General features: G+C 43.3%; 1 pseudogene across 1 annotated transcript; it reads right to left on the bottom strand.

The window, feature by feature from the left end:
- Positions 1-6502: 6502 nt before the first annotated feature.
- On the bottom strand, positions 6503-8243 carry LOC310777724 (Ig kappa-b4 chain C region pseudogene; annotated as a pseudogene). Its single transcript, XR_014554045.1, has 2 exons — positions 8150-8243; positions 6503-6976 (listed from the first exon to the last, which is right to left on the bottom strand). The product of XR_014554045.1 is annotated as an Ig kappa-b4 chain C region pseudogene (transcript).
- Between the last annotated feature and the right edge of the window lie 6751 nt (positions 8244-14994).

Genomic DNA, 14994 nt, shown 5'->3' with positions numbered 1-14994 from the left:
GGAGAAAAAATGTTATAGGTCAAAAGCAACAGTGAAAAGGTGGGTTTTGAAGGCTTTTTTGGAAAGATGACATAATGAGTATGAAAGACAATGAGGCCTGTCAGATGTGACTTGGGAGGGCATTCCAGAGGGAGGGGGCGGCTGCAGCAAGGCCCTGTCAGAGACCCCTCCCCCATCACAGCTTTATAGCAAAGAGATACCTGTGATGCTTGTCAAAGTGGATTATACATTTTATGATCATATTCAGCCAGAAAGTGACATGGAGATTTACAATGGTGAGCATTTTTCTTAGCCCCTGGGGGGGCCTGGCCATGGTATGTGGTATCTTCCTGTGCTCTTTCAGGGGCAGGGCTTTGAGCTATAGGTATAGGCTCACAGCGGTCGATCATGGTCCGGATTTCTCTGGTCTGGGGCGCCTTCCCACACCCCGGAGATGGTGGTCCACCTCTGCTGCCCGTTGTGAAATGCGTGGGTGACGTGTGCGGGGTGATCGTGCGTCCCTCGATGCGGACCGTGCATTTGTTGTTTGGAGGGACCAGGCCCGCCGCACCCCATTACGCAGAGTACGCAGACTGCGTAGGGCATCATGTGACTGAGGGCACCAAAAAAAAAAAAAAAAAATTTTTTTTTTTTTTTTTTTGTGTGCCCTCAGTCAGGCCACTCACTGAACAGCAGGCCAGGCGCCGCCTACTGGTTTACTAGTGTTTTTATTACTTTATTCAGGGTTAAAGTGGGTGCATCTGGGTAATGGGTAAAATTGGACTCGGCCCAAATTGGGCTTCAAACGGCCCAAATCTGTCTTCAACCGGCCCAAATCTGGCTTCAACTGGCCCAAATCTGGCTTCAAACGACCCAAATCGGGCTTCAAACGGCCCAAATCTGGCTTCAAACAGCCCAAATCTGGCTTCAAACGGTCCAAATTGGGCTTCAAACGGCCCAAATTGGGCTTCAAACAGCCCAAATTTTTCGCCGCCGCCCTTCGGACGCCGGCACACACGTCGGCCCATGTCGGCCTGGCCTCCTTGGTATCTAATGCCCGGCCTGAATTATGATCCCAGTCCGCCCCTGCTTGCATGTACAGTTTAACAATCGCTTGTTTGCTGACATGTACAGTAATTCTAACAATTGTTTGTTTGCCACATGCAATGTAATGTGAGATACACTAGTATCGTTCATAATTAATGAATTTGCAGTCTTTCGTTTGACAGTTATTGAAAGTTTTGCGGGGGGGGGGGGGGGGGGGGCACCACAAAACAATTACGCTTAGGGCACCCAAATGGCCAGCAGCGGCCCTGGGAGGGACATTCATGTGAACGCCAGCTTCGTATCTGTTGGATCTGTGTTGGATCTGTCCTCGGTTCTTCTGGCGCTGACCTCCATCGTCACTGAAGCGCCCACAGTGATGGAGGTGGAGGCCACACCGGGGATCCCCGGCGGTGATTCAGGTTCCAATTGTTGGACATGGAAGTCGTCTTGCGGATCATCACCTTCGTCAGTACCGTCTGGCAAGCTCTGTTGTAGGTGTGTGTGGATTCTATGGTCTCTGGAGCTTCCTTGAAAATCTCAAGGTCAGGGTTATTTTTTATTGTCCCGCTATAGGGGAAAATTAGTTTTGCATCAGGATACAGCAAACAAATACAAAATAATAATAATACAACAACATTCACAATCAAAAACAATAAAAGATGAGGGGCCAGAGCAGGGAATAATATTTCAAACTGAATTGCACAACAAATATAAGAAAAGGAATGCAAAATGCAGAGTAAAAAGGTACAAATGTGCTATATGTGCAAAAGGAGTACGGCAGAGAGCTAATTGTTTTTTTAATATATTTTATTTTCATGTATTTTTTTACATTACATGAACAAGACATATGAACAGGCTGAGACACAAGACAAGAAAAAAACAGGGAAAAACATACATACATGATCAGCATTGAAGATTGCAACTTGATGCTACCATCCGTCTGAGGTGTCTATGTGCTTGTAAGAGACATTGTCCATGGAGCCCCTAAGTCATTCTTAACCACACCAAAATAGGCCAAAAACGGGTCCCAGATAGTCGAGAATCTTTTAAGCAAGTCTGCTCTCAGGAGCCTCAGTCTCTCCATCTGTATAACAGAGATCATGTCCAGCAGCCAGAGAGCTAATTGCTATAGCATGTTGATGGCACTAGGGGTGAAAGAGACATGAAATCTCTTGGTTCGCCTAACAGGTGCTCTGAAATGCCGACCAGAGGGGGAAAGTTCCAAACTCCCTTTGGAATGGGTAGTTCTCACAGTCCAGCAATGGCATGGGCCTTCCTAAGGACATGTATGTTATAGATTTATGAAAGCGTGGTCTGGTTGCACATAGAAATCTTCCTTCAGATTTTAACAAGACTACTAAGTCCGTTCTTATTTGACAAGTTTAAATTACCGAACCAAGCAACAAAACAAAAGGTTAAAACAGATTGAATGAAGCTCCTGTAAAATAGAGTCCGATCATCTCAGAAGAAACATGAAAAGAATTCATTTTCCTCAAAAAGAAAAGACGTTGTTGGACCTTTTTAGAGGTAGCGTTAACATGGGATTCGAAACACAAAAAATACATATAAGCATCACGCTCGGCTCATTCAACTAGAAAAAGAGGAACAAATCCATAAATAAACATTAGAGCCGAGGACTCGCATTCAGTTATAGCACACATGGGCAAAATGCGGTGGCCCGCGGGCGCCCCCTGGGCGGCCCACGATGGAATCGCAAAAAATAAATAAATGACAGCACTGTCATTTATTTTATTTATTTATTTTGACCTGAATGCAACATGCAAGATACCCGCTGGATAAGTGTCCAAATGTTCATGTCATTCTGGCCAATACTCCACTTCTGTTATTATTGTACAGTCTATAGTTATAACATTTCAGTCTGGAATATGGAATAGGCTATCTTTCAAAAATCTTTATGATTAAAAGGCTAAAAGTAATCTCATGTGTAAGAAATGACTGTTCTACAGTCATTTCTGACCAGCTCAGTGGCCTTGTGGTCTGAGTGTCTGCCCTGAGACTGGCAGGTCGGGAGTTCGATCCCCGGGCCGAGTCATACCAAAGACTATAAAAATGGGACCCATTTGCCTCCCTGCTTGGCACTCAGCATCAAAGGGTTGGAATTGGGGGGTTAAATCACCATGTGATTCCCGAGGGCGGCGCACGCTGCCGCTCACCGCTCCCCCAGGGGATGGGTCAAATGCGGAGAACAAATTTCACACATTGTGTGACAATCAGTGGGACTTTACTTTACTTTACTTATTTCTTGCGGCCCTGGGGCCTAGAGCACACATGGGCAAAATGCGGCCCCAGGGCCGGACTCAAAGAAAAACAAAACGACCCCCAAAAACTCAATAAAAGGCAGAATTATGTTCATAGATCTCATCTGCTACAGCCATTGGCTTTTGTATCACTATTATATCAGGAGATTAACAAGAAATTACCAATCACAATGTGTGAGTGAGTGACTGGTTGAGCATAAAAGCCATCTGACAGAAACTCCTTAAAGGGGGAAATGGACTCTCATTCAGGAAAGGTGTCAATCCCCCTGGTGACTGATTGACAGTATGTTACGACAATAAAGACTTTTCCACAGAATCAATTATCTCCGTGCATATTAATTTCACATCCTCGATAAAGACATGAAATGTATCTATTTCATTGCCTGTAAATTCACAGGACAATATTATGTGAATGAGTGGACTCATTTTCAGGACTCGTGACTCGATGATCAAAACTGATTATGTAAGAGGGGTAGAAGAGGAAGTAGAATGTGGACATGTGAAAGTCACGGGTGCATGTCGTAAGGTCTTTCGCCCCGGGCGGGGCAAGTCACAAATGGAGTAAGGTGAATCAGGGGACAAGGGCTGACTGAGATGACCTGGCACGAGGGTTAAGTAGCGGGCATGTCCTAGGCGCCGGACCAGACTGAAGATGAGAGGTAGGGGGGGTAGGGGGGGGGGGGGGGCAGGTTGTTGAGGGCTTTGTAGGTGGTGAGTAGAATGGCATCGTCCAGCCTGCAAAGCATCATTCAGAGGCGCAAGCTGTGTGCCGATCTCTACAGCTCCGATCCCCAGCTGGCCGCGCAGAGCCCAAACCTTCCCGAGGAGCCCCAGCAGAGAGCGAGAGACCCGGCAGAGAGCAGGAGGCTGCTCATGCTACGGCCCTCCGCCACGCTGGGCTCCAGGGAGTCGCTGGCGGGCCCGGGTCTGGCCAGAAGCGTCCTCTCTGGGTTGGAGCGCAGGGGGTCCGGAGCCTTCCTCTTAGACCACAGCTCCCAGTGCCGGCCCAGGTCGCTGCCGCCTCTGAACCTCAACTCCCCCAGCAGGCATGCCCAGGCAAGCACCAGTGGTAGGGTTTCATTCCTGCCCTCTGCTCCCCCTGGGCCTCCCAAAGAGCTAACTAGGAAGATGCTGCTGAGGAGACACTCCATGCAGACAGAGCAGTTCAAAACAAAAGTTTGACAGGCCATTTTTCAAATGCAAAGAAAGGACCATCACAGTTGATCAGTGTGCTTTAACGTAAAATAAATAAAATAATAATTGTCGTGCAAATTTTCCACGCAGTCAAATTCAGTGTGGCAGACCAAAGAGGACAAGTGGAAAAATATATCCCTGATGAATACAACTATGTACATAACTGCCTCCCTCCGCTTCAGTAAGCTAGCTGGGTTTTGTCACTGTGAAACTGTAAACATAGCTTCAGTGTGCTACTGTACAATTTGCTGAAGCTTTCAGATGATTTGTCTTTTTGTCCACCACTAAAGGGAGGGGAGACTGACTATGATCAGTCTGTCCATCCATTCCTTAGTCACACTCTAACGTTGACTTTGTGCCCCTAGGGGGCGGCATTGACCCAAGGTACATCAGTTGTGGGGGACATGTTTACTATTCATTTGTTTCAGATTGATTGAATATTTGCCACAACGCTTGGCGCTATCGATCCATGTTCACCAAAACATCCCATTTCAAAAACAGTTCCCCCCCCCCCTCCGCTACAGTATAAGGATTCTCAACACTTGACTAATTTTACTAACCCTGGCAGATTTACTGCACTCTATAGCTGTTACTATTGTGTGTGATCATTGTCTTGTGGTTATGTGTGGACATTGTCTATTGTGCTAGTCATGTGTAATCTGTCTACAGTATGTCTGATGTCATCTGTCCATGTATGATGTTATTTGACACTGCTGTGAGCATGCTGTACCCAAAACAAGTGTGGTCATTAAATGATTCATTCATTAGAAGCACAACATCTAGCAAAGTAATCTGTCCTCCTGATGCTGACCCCCAAACCACTGTTGACTGATCCAAACAGATTATCCACGCTGTCTGTCTTCTGTCTGTCTTCTGTCTGTCTTCTGTTTCAGAGAACTTGACTCTGACCAAGTGCGTCCACATCAAGCTTGTCCCTGTCTCTTATTGGCCAAGTCAGCAGCATCAGAAATGTCAGAATCAGAATCAGGACCAGCAATAGTCTCCTCATCCAGCATAAGTTAAGGAAGTTGAACTTTGGTTCATAAGGGGAAAGTGAATGTGCTTTTAGTATGGGGATTTCAGTTAAATGCATGAAATAAGGTCTGTGGTTAACAAAGGTTTATGGGAGTGGTAATTTGTGTGCTGCGGGATAATCTTCACAAACATGGACCACTGTTATGACTTTTGAAGCGTAAATGCATTGTTTTAAACAGGATTTTCAGAAAACTCTTTTTCTGAAAGTTTAAGGAGATTATGAGAGATTGAATTACATCAATTAATTTAATGTATAACAAATATTCAATGCACATTTTAATGAAATTTCAATGAGATAATGATTTCAGTATACTGTAGCATTTTTGTGATATGTCCTATTGATGTTTTATTCCAAAAATACTCCACAAAGAAAAAAGACCATTTAATGCATTGTGTCATTCCATATTATTTCAATGTATCATATTTTAGGACAAACATACTGAGTCGCTCATTTCTACCAGACCTCGTTGGTTTGCCCTCGAGGTCTCGCCCAGCCTCGCCTGCTGTGCGGGCTCGCATATGCAGCTCGGCTGCTGTGCGGCCTCGCCTGCTCAACTAAGCGCAGGCGCAGTTGAGCAATTGTGCACCGCCGCCTCTCCAATTATAGTGTGGTGAGAACCGTGAGATGATATCCTGCTCTTTATTTCTAATGCTGAAATGTTACTACTCTCATATATTTATTACAAAGACTCATATTTTCTAGATAAAGGATCAACTTGACAAAATCAGAAGCCTTCCTAATAGAACATTTGGTAATGAATTGGTTTAAAACACAGTCACTGTCATGTAGCTGTCACAGAGTTAATAAATAATATAAAATACATGTGGACACATGAATACCATGTAAACTCAGCTGATTTGGTGAATAGATCTTTATTGTCTATTAAGGATATTGGCATATTGCGAGCAAGAAAACATTACTATTTAAAGATGTAATAAATCTGGTGACAGAAAGAGAGAGAGAGAGAGAGAGAGAGAGAGAGAGAGAGAGAGAGAGAGAGAGAGAGAGAGAGAGAGAGAGAGAGAGAGACTACAGTGCTGAGTGCAGACTGAGATCAGTAGCAGATCAAATAAAACCAGGAGCAGAAGTCCCAGTGAGTCAGGTCAGGACTGGGAACACTGGTCTCTCCTCAGTGTCTCTGAGAGTAGAGACTGGGAGCCCTGGGTGGCCTCACAGGTCACAGAGCCCACCTTCGTCCACTGGTCTGCAGGGAGGCTCAGGGTGCTGCTCCAGCTGTAGTGGCCGTCCTCCTCCAGCACCCCGGGGCTCCTGCTCTCCTCCCAGCTGCTGCTGCTGCTGCTGCTGCTGCTGCCGTCCACCTTCCAGGCCAGCCTCCAGGCTGAGGGGAAGCCCCTGTTGGCCAGGCACATGAGCGTGGCCTTCCCCTGCTGCAGCTCCACGCTGGAGGGGGGCAGCACCGTCAGGGTGGGAGGGACATCACCTAGGAGACACCAATCAGCTTAGAGGACAGGAAGGCTGCAGCTGTCAATCACCAGGCAGGTTGACACCTTTACTGTGTGAGAGTCCATTTTCCCCTTTAAGAAGTTTCTGTCAGATGGCTTTTATGCTCCACCAGTCACTCACTCACACATTGTTTCACTTCCCTTTAAGAAGCCTCTCATGCACATCAGCACAGACAGAGTCCTCATATGACCAGGAGTATATCAAAATACACAGGGAATAGAATAGAATAGAATAGAATAGAATATAAACAAAACAAAACACAGATTTAGCTATAATTTCTCATCCAAATAAGTACCTTTCTTGTATTTTAAATCAATTATCTAGTTTTTCCTTCTTCTTTTGAATACATTTCCACATAAGATCATTTTGATATTGCTGCATTGATGAAAAAAGGGTAAAGATATCACAAGGACTTAAATTCAGTGTTTAAGGACATTTTGTGTCAAAAAGAGACAACTATCATTAAATGATTTTCATCAAAACAGATGATAAAAAACAAACATTTAACCATAATTCAAACATTTGAATTAAAATGATCTAGTTTTATCTTCTTCTTTTGAATACATTTCCAAATAAGATACTTTTGATTTTGATAAGAAATTATGTTCAACATTAAATTCAACTAACATATTTACTGCGTTGATGGTTGATGGGTATAGGGTAAAGACATAACAGGGACTTAAATTCCGTGTTTAAGGACATTTTGCATCAAACATTAACTATCATTAAATGATTTTCATCAAAACAGATGATTTTTCTTAAACCACAATTCAAACATTTGAAATTATTTTAATGACCCGACCTAAATTTGGCAACATTTTCAAATGTTCATCTATATTCACACGTTTTTAAGATTAATTCTGTCAACTGAAGGTAAAAAGGAAAACTAAAAAGGAATTTAGGAAAACGTTCAAAGGAGTAATTTTCTCATTATTTTTTCTAAAGTTCAACCAGTTTTTTTGTATACAATGTTGAAATAAATGTGTAGTAAAGCAGCTGTGAGTGAGACTCTACGGTTGAGGAGAAAAGAAAGTTAACTAACGTAAATCAACACAGTGTGAATATCTTACTTCTAAAATACAGAGAAAAGCACATACTGGTACAAGTTTTAATAAATCATATGATATTTAATATTCATGAAGAAACTTACTTCCAACATCCAGTCTGGTTCCTCCACCAAAAGTGATCCACAGTGATACAAACTCATTGAGCCGTCGTACAAAAACCTTTGACTCTAGAGACATGGCTCTCTCACTTTGGCAGACAAAACTAAAACTATAAGCCCTCAAGTTGCATCTTGACCAAAATAAAATACAAAATCTCTCTCTATATATAATATATAAATATATATCTTTCTAAATTAACCTGGATATGTAACAGATTAAAATGTAGCTCATGCAAAAACATGATAGGTTACTTACTTCCAACATCCAGTCTGGTTCCTCCACCAAAAGTGTACCACAGTGATACAAACTCAATGAGCCGCTGTACAAAAACCTCTCCCTCTAGAGTAAGAGGGCTGTCTCTCACCAAACTCACCAACATTAGATTCCGTTTGTAAAATTTTACCAAACTGAAAGAATATAGTAAACTATAAACTATCAAATTTCCACAAATTTCGAAAATAATTATTTTTTAATTTGTGTATTCACTTTTTTTTCTGTTGGTGATTCTCTAGCAGTAAACTAAAACAAGACAAGCCATTATTGAAGAAAATGTGTTTGTGAACATATAAAATTAATTATAAATGATTTATAAATTATAAATCACATAAATTGTTAATGACGTGTTTGTTAATTATTGAATCTGTTTAGAAACAGCATCATCAGAGTCAGTCAGAGCATTTCCATAGAGAGCCACTTTGCATCAGCATCACCACCATGCTCCAGTGCTCTGGGAGAGTTTATAGTCCTGAGAGTTGAACACTGGATGACTGACAGCTGTCCTTCATGACAACAGAAGCCACAGAAATCCTCCTCATCCAAACATGACTTTGATCTCCATCCTCATCTGGACTCTCCTCTGCTTCACTCAGGGTGAGGAAAAAAAACATGTTCTTTATTGTGAAAATTATTTGGAGTTTAGCTGAGTTTCACCTCTTCATCTCATGTCCAATGTTTCTTCTCTCTCCTCAGGGTCTTCTGGACAAAACATTGTCTTGACTCAGCCAGGAGCCAAATCAGTTCAGCTTGGTCAGACTGTCTCTGTGGACTGTAAGGCTAGTCCACAAGTTCATCAATACTCTGGCTTAAGATATTATGGTCCCTATCGTTGCATCGGCGCTGTTTCTAGGCCGAGCGCCTGGCCCAGCGCAAATCAGTGGGCGTGGACCAGCGCACTTGATATCGTCGTGCTGGCGCTAGACGCAGCCTCAACCATTACAACCACGCCTTTTAAGCGTAAAATTATGCACCGTCATGCTCATTGGATAACTGCAATAAACGAATCCCACGCTTGCCTTTTTAGCTCCAATTCCAGTGATCCCGCAAAACCAGACGAAAGCCCTTCATCCAGTCTGTCTGTCATTATAGGCTATTATTCTGCAGTTTAAATACTGCAAGCATGTAAATACGCTACACTATAGCAAGATCAAAGTGAAAAGAATGTTCTAAATGCATCAGCTAGAAAAATATAGCCTATCCCTATATGATGAGATTAATTTTATATTGGTGAAAGTTTGTCCAGAACGATATCGTTTTCTCTCCCCTGCTGCAGGTAGAATGATGTACATAAATATACCCTACATTATGTAAAGTCATTGCATAAATGTGTTTTTATTGTAAAACTAAATGTGAGGTTGGGCCAAGTTATTGGAGCGGACATCACAGTATAGCACATGACAGTAGAGGGCGTTCCGCTGTCACTTATCTAAATCACGTTAAATCCACACAGGGTATATATAGGCTCAAGAGGACATATATGTTTCACATAGGGTGGTGTTTCATTTCGATGTTTTATTTGGTCCAATATTGAAATGTGTACAATTGCAGGTTGTGTTACCATTACACATTAATTTAGATCGACCTTTTATATCTATTTCGCCTCATTTGGTTGCTATTTAGTAGCGAAATGGAGAAGCACAATGCATGCTGGGACAGGCCAGACAACTTACAATTTATTTTTCCTATATGGGAAGTGTGTTGTGCCTGTCTAAGCTAGGGAGTCAGAGAGAGAGAGAGAAGGGTGACAGAGAAGAGGAAGAAGAGCACTGGCGCACTGAATAGGCCTGGTTTCAGAGAGAGACAGAGAAGGGTGACAGGGGAGAGGCAGCAGAAGAGCACTGGCGCACTGAATAGGCCTGGTTTTCAAAGGCGCAAAGCGCTAAATTTAAGGCAGGTGCCAAGATATCACTACGCCGAGATTTAAGGCCGACACGCCCACTTTGGCCCATTCTGGGACTGCGCCACGCCCATTCGGCCTAAAGCGCATTTGGCAGCGTAAAGCCATATTGATATCATCCCAAAACAGGCGCAAGGCACGTTTTTTTGCGGTTAAGGCCCGTTTTAGTGCCGAAGGCCTGTGGGAGAATAGGGCCCTATTTGTCTTGGTATCATCACCCGTGCCTGTAAGATCATTAAGGACCCCTCCCACCCAGCCCACCCCCTGTTCCAGCCCCTCCCCTCAAAAAGACGATACAGATCAATTCCCACCAAAACTACCCGCTTCAAAAACAGTTTCTTTCCCACAGCCATACGGACTCTGAACTCCCTCAGCACCCCTCTCCCTCTCCCCCCTCCCCCCTCACCCTAACTTTACGTCTGTTGGTCTTGTATCCTGTATTTATGTATTTATTGTTGGAAGTGGGAAAGGTGTAACTGGTTAATTGTCTAAATGTATCAATGTCCTGTTTCCATGTTTTGCCAGAGCTATAACATCATGTACTGAAACTAAATACCACCAACCTGGTTGCGTGGCAATAAAAGTATCTGTATCTGTATCTGGTACCAGCAGAAAACTGGAGAAGCTCCTAAGCTTCTGATCTACCGGACATCAGACAGATTATCGGGAATCTCCTCGAGGTTCACTGGAAGTGGAGGAGGGAATGGAGTTGACTTCACTCTGACCATCAGTGGAGTCCAGGCTGAAGATGCAGCAGTTTACTACTGTCAGAGTTACCACAGCAGTCAGAATGTGTTCACACAGTGAGAAAGCCTCGTACAAAAACCTCCCTCAACCTTAACTGACTGCTGCAGCTGGAAGCTACAGCAGGGACTGATACAGTTCACTGAGGACACGCACGCGCGTGCGCACACGCTTTTGGAAACTACAAATACCCCATCGCGGTCGTATGCCTCCGCCAAGCGCCAACAAGCAGTAGCGGCTGGTGCATTTTTGTCCAGGGAGGGCTATATCAAATATAGGCCTGGACGATGGGGTTGAAATCAATATGATAATCATAAGGATTCTTCTCAATATCAATATCATATGTTTCACGTATGCAAAATCAGTGTTCATCTCATTGAACTGAATGGTGATGTCAAACAAACCTTATATTTTCAAATAATATTCCTGCCATACCTCATTTGATCAGTTTTTAAGTAACATTTGCTTGTCATCATCAATTTAGACAGCAGAAATGTCACTATTAAAAGAACTTCATATCATCACGATGATTCTACTGAATGACAACAATAATAGGCTATTGAATTATCGTCCACTCCAGCCCTAAATCAAGCAAGTAGTAATGGACGTTACTAACTACTAGAAACGTCTGAAAAAGTCCCGAGTGTATTTTCTTCCTCTGTCTGTAGCCTGTTGTTTAATGGCAAGCTCAGGGTGATCTGGTCCAAGCTCTTTCACTCGATGCTTCTCCTGTAAAGTCCGTCTCTCAAACGGCGTCGTTTTGAGTGACTTCACAGAATTTTCTTTCTCCATTCTTGCAAAACGTATTTTGTGTTTTATGGCAGTTGAAAACAAACTTCTTTGCTTTGCGCGCGTGCTGCAGGAAGACAACAAAGCCGTCGGCGTGGGACTGCTACTAGTGTTTATATATACTGCGTCGCTACCCATCTACGTAGCCTAGCCTACGTCACGACACTCACTCTACCTGACCCCTCCACCTGGTCGCTAGATACATGCGCCCAGAGCCCTCCCAAATCCCTTTGTTTTTTAGAGTGAACAGCGCATGTGCAACTACACAGATCCTGATACTCTAATGATCTGCACTGGAAACCGGAAGTAAACCGGAAGTCCCCGGACGGCGTCCGTGGCAATTCGGTGCAAGAAAATATTGACCCAAAAACAGTAGCCTACACATGTAGATCATTATGAATCTACATATTTATTGCAGATTATATACTCACTATCTAATATTCACCTTGCTCGTAAAAATATATATATATATAACGTTATATATATATAACGTTTTATTTTCCCAGCCAGGTACTCTTGCTCCATGTGGATATAGGTGGGGCAGCGCCCTGGCACCCTCTAGTGGCCGGCCACCACTGCCAACAAGTGAGCAGTCTACATCCATGCCTGTCCAGAGTGACTCCTACACGCATAAATACCTTGAAGCCCACAGCACAGTGGTGTGGCGTGTGGCCATTCAGCCTTGGCACAATGTTTGGCAGTACCTCAACAACACAGCTCACCGCTTTCAACTTGGATGCACCCCAAAGGCATGTTCACTACAACTACTAATTTACTCGTGTGTGCGTACTGAGTTTAGTCCTCGTTAAGGTTAAACATTGTAAGGAAAAAGTAAGCACAAGATTTAAGGGTGTTTTGTGCAGCCGATTCTATTTTATGTGTAACCATGCTAAGAAGCCAGTTACATAAATTGACAACGCCACCTTGGGAATTTCACCCAAAGAGTTAAACCAAAGTTGAGTTTTACCCTTAAATGAAGAGCAGAGGCAAGATGTTCCAAGTATAACAAGGGTACATGTTTATTTAATAGAAAAATGAATAAAAGCTCGCACACTGCAAAGGCTCCAGTTTAGGTGTTTTTATTTGACACCGGTGGTTACGTTTCGGGCAGCATGCCCTTCTTCAGACCGAAACGTAACCACCGGTGTCAAATAAAAACACCTAAACTGGAGCCTTTGCAGTGTGCAAGCTTTTATTCATTTTTCTACTATTCCTGCCTCGAGCTCTGCACCTGCCCTATTATAGGTTTTGGATTGTGCGTGTCTTGCCTTTTTTCCATACATGTTTATTTAATGCACAAAGTCCAAGTTAAAAGGTTAACATGCTAAAAGGCTGGTTGTTTATAAATTAAAAACACATTTAGATAGTTCTAAATGGGAGCTGCTCAACGACCAGGAGGAGGGGTTAAGAGTCCCCAGAGAGGGAGCTAAAAGCTCAAATGCGATCCCAAATTAAGACTAGGTGGGGATACACTACAAACAGCACAGCAAACCAAAAACACAAACCCACAGATAACTAGGAACACGAGGATTCGCACACTCAGCCCCTCTCAATGGGACAATTTCTCCACTCCTGGCCGGGACAACCTGCAGTCAGAACGTAACAATTAAAAAAAGGCAGTGGCATAACAGAAAGTGAAATAGTACAACAAAATAAATAAAACACTAAAGAAAGGGCAAAACAGCAGCTGGTCGCTACTGTAAAGAGACAGGCAAAACACAAGTATTAATACATATATCTATATGTTCTGTGACAAATACCTCTATGAACACTGAACATTTTACCTTCACATAGAGAATAAAGCTCTTGGGATTCTCAAACTGTGATGAAGGTTCTAGGCCGCATGTTCACTCCTGCCTACAAACAGTCATGGTTAGACAGTAACAGTGGAAATAAAGAGAATTGAACATAAATGGCTCAACATGCCAAATCACTCACATAAGTGCCAGCAAACACGCTCCAACCAATAAACCTCTTGGTTTCTCACTTTGCTTCTGAAGCTGGGGTGAAAGCTCTAGGCCAGTGGTTCCCAACCTTTTTACACCAAGTACCACCTGAGAAAGTAGTTGGCTCTCCAAGTACCACCATATGACCGACGTTAAAATACAGTCTATTCAGCTATGCACAGTTCACGCAGGAGGCAAATTTATTCCAACCTGCAGCCTATGTGCAACCTGCAGCAGCTGCACTTGTGCTGGGTTGACTGCTGTCTTCACCTCCTTGTGCTTCATCGTTGCTGCTCTCCTCTACTACAGCTCTTTTACGATTCCCTCCCGTTTTGATCCACTTTAGCATCCCTCCTCGTCTTTGTTCACCACTTGTGTAACCATGCGGGGCGGGCAGGTAATTGTGCATGCGCAACAGGTATAGTGTCCGTCAGAAACAAATATTTGTTTCTAAATCTCAAGACAACAAAATAAACCTCAATTTCAATGATCACAAGTTTATTTTCATTCATAGTATTATTTTGATAGATAAACATGTTTTACAATTGATTTTAAAGTTGGGTTTATTTCATAATTTAAACATTGGGATTCCAGGGATCAAGTACCACCAGCAGGGGGGGTGCAAGACAAGTACCACCTACCTTGAGAAACACTGCCAATAATATTAATAATTATTATTATTATTTCACTTTCACATGTTTGAAAACTACTACTAATGGCCACCATGGATTTTGCACAAAAACTAAGAAAAAAAAAAGAAAAAAAATTTGAATTTTCACAGAGCCTTCCAAGTACCACCAGCAGGGGGCGCAAGTACCACCTACGGTACGCGTACCGTAGGTTGGGAACCACTGCTCTAGGCTGTATCTTCCCTCCTGCCTACAAACAGTCATGTATGTTAGTAGCAGAGTGGCAATAACCAGGAAGTACCGCATACAAGTCAACCAACATACAATCTTACTCACATAAAGTGTCAGCAACCAAGCTCCCAGCAACCATTTCCAGGGAAAACCAAAGAGTGTGGGATAAGGACAGCTCAGCCCCCCAAGACACAGTATTTATTGAGGTGCACCTAATTATGTAAGCAGCAGCACCTGGGCCTGGATGGGTGTAAATCACTAGGGAGGGAACCTGACTACAACATGGGCCAGCCCTCTAAGTTAGCCTGGCTACATAT

The sequence above is a fragment of the Poromitra crassiceps genome, assembly GCF_964638095.1.
Source record: "Poromitra crassiceps genome assembly, chromosome: 6".
NCBI classification, from domain to species: domain Eukaryota; kingdom Metazoa; phylum Chordata; class Actinopteri; order Beryciformes; family Melamphaidae; genus Poromitra; species Poromitra crassiceps.
The sequence above is the reverse complement of the archived record's forward strand: the minus strand, read 5'-3'. Positions and strand labels throughout refer to the sequence as shown.